The following is a 2,499-nucleotide window of genomic DNA, read 5'->3' as shown; positions in this document are numbered from 1 at the left end:
TCTTCTGCACATTATGATCTATTACTTAATTTTATGACTTTAGATCATTTCGGGATAATATCTAGACTGTTAAGAGGTAATGAATTGGAAAAGTAATGGAGATGATCCATATTAATTTTGTCACGAGTCCAAATTCTCTCTATTCCGTGAAATGTAATCAAAAGTTTATTTCTTTTCAACGGTCTAAATCACACTCTCACAACAACTAATAATATTTCCTAAGAGAAATCCTAATGCTTTTGTCACACTATCAAATCAAAGTACCAAACAACTAAACAAGACTTCTCCAACACTTCAATTTTTAAAGTCACTTGTCAAAGAAAATCATGCACTAAATAAAGACTTCTCAAATTCTTAAAGACACTCCTCAAAAAAATCATGTATTTTTTTAAAAACAATTAAAAATTATGCATAATTTCTCATAGGTTTATTGGTGATTTCACGTAATTTTACTCCCCTATATATTTTATTATTAATTTATTTATTAGTCTTAAGTAGAGTCCGTGGCGTAGATAGTATATTCGTAGCACGGGGTAGCACATGCTATCCCACTTCCAAAAAAAAAAGAGAATATTTTTTTTATGCTACCCAATTTAAAATAAGGGTTTTTTTCCCTAAAATGTGCCCTAAAGGCACATGTTAATATTAGAATATATTAGTAGAATATATTTGATGGGGCATATTCTGCACCCGCTGACCGAGTCAACATATTGAGCAAGGTCAAAGATATCCAAAGCAAAGTCAACACCTTGGACAAACCTAGCGACGACAGCGACTGTCGGCTGTCACTGGTCCCTGGCTAGGACAACTAGCCAGCCGGGACACATATCCGCGTACTCATATCCAAGACCCCTCGGCATGGAGTCAACAGTGCCCGCCGGCCTGCCATGGGTCCCTCGGCCGAGGGTAGATCATTCTTTCCACCTGCTAGCCACTTGGCCACTTGGCCACTACGTGACAAAAGGTGAAAGTCTATAAATACTCCTCAACCCTCATTGAGGAAAGGATCCGAAATATAACCTAAACACCTCATAATCTGGTAATATCTTCCTTATCTCTCTACAATATATACTTCGCCAAGTAACACACAACTTAATCCCTTTAAGTTTACTGACTTGAGCGTCGGAGTGAGTTCGCTCGGTACAAAGCCGAGCCCTCAGTTTGTTCATTGTTTCAGGAGACCGAAAGGAGGATTCAATCAAAGACGTCATTCTACAAGCCACGAGTGGTAACAAATAACTGCTTCGGAATTACACCCGGAACAATTGGCGCCGTCTATGGGAAAAAAGATACTAGAAGCTAGTCACATTCATTCCCAAACAAAAAAAAAAACACAAAACAAAACCCACCCAACAAGCTAAGAAGATGTCGAAACAACCAGAGATGGTGCTTGTGGAAAATGAATTCTACCAAGATGACACATTCCACAACTACAAATCGGGCGGTCCCACCGGCCGTATCACCGATACGACGAACGGGATGCCAAAGGAACAAGATACACCGCTGCCCGCCGACCAAGTCACTATCATGGGACATGTGGTTGATGCAAATGAACCGGCTACTCCTGGACCTAATGGGTAGCACGCCGACTCACACCGTCACAACGACAAGAGCGGCGGCACCCCCGCGAGACCAGGGCCCAAAAAGTGACTCCGAGAAACTTGAACGGAGCATTGAAGGAAGCGACCATGTCAAGACGCCGGGAGCCCAGAGTGCGGTGGTAGACCCGAGTCCTTCCCGCACTCGCGGGAGGACAAGTGTCGCCGCAAAGACCACCGAGGCCCGCCCCGGAGGAGTGAAAGAAGTCCGACTCACCAGAGTCGGAGAAGAAGTCCGACTCACCAGAGTCGGAGAAGAAGTCCGACTCACCAGAGTCGGAGAAGAAGCCCTTCCCGCCACGGGGAGAGGAGCCGGACTAAGGATACGAGGAACCGATCGCCGCGTGTCATGCGACACGTGGTCAGACAGCCCCTCAGCGCCTATGTCCTAGAGGTCCCGGTGCCGACTAAACTAAAGTTGCCGCCCATATCATACAAAGGAGAAAGCGACCCAACCGACCACGCCGAGGCTTTCGAGTCTTACATGTCGGTATGGGAGCAGCCTGATGAGGTTTGGTGCCGAGTCTTCCCAACGACCCTGCATGGGATGGCACAAAGTTGGTACAAGGGGCTACCCAATGGGTCGATATCTTTGTTATGGCGACCTAAGGGACATATTTTTGGCCCAAAGATTCTTGCAATAAGAGAAGGGCCGTCGAGACATCGGATCTCCTGACTATCAAACAGGAGGGAGGCGAGTCTCTCCGAAGTTATGTGAAGAGGTTCGACGCCAAGGTTCAGCAGATTCGTGAGCTGAACAGCGAACTGGCGGCCTTCGCACTGATGAAAGGCCTCCCAAGAGGGGACTTAAAAACGAGCTCATCAAGTGCGGAGGCCTGAACCTAGACTCCGCCAGGAAGATGGCCGACCAAGCCATAAAGGTGGAGGACTATCACAAAAC

Source organism: Silene latifolia, chromosome 5 (assembly GCF_048544455.1).
Source record: "Silene latifolia isolate original U9 population chromosome 5, ASM4854445v1, whole genome shotgun sequence".
Lineage (NCBI taxonomy): Eukaryota > Viridiplantae > Streptophyta > Magnoliopsida > Caryophyllales > Caryophyllaceae > Silene > Silene latifolia.
The sequence above is the reverse complement of the archived record's forward strand: the minus strand, read 5'-3'. Positions refer to the sequence as shown.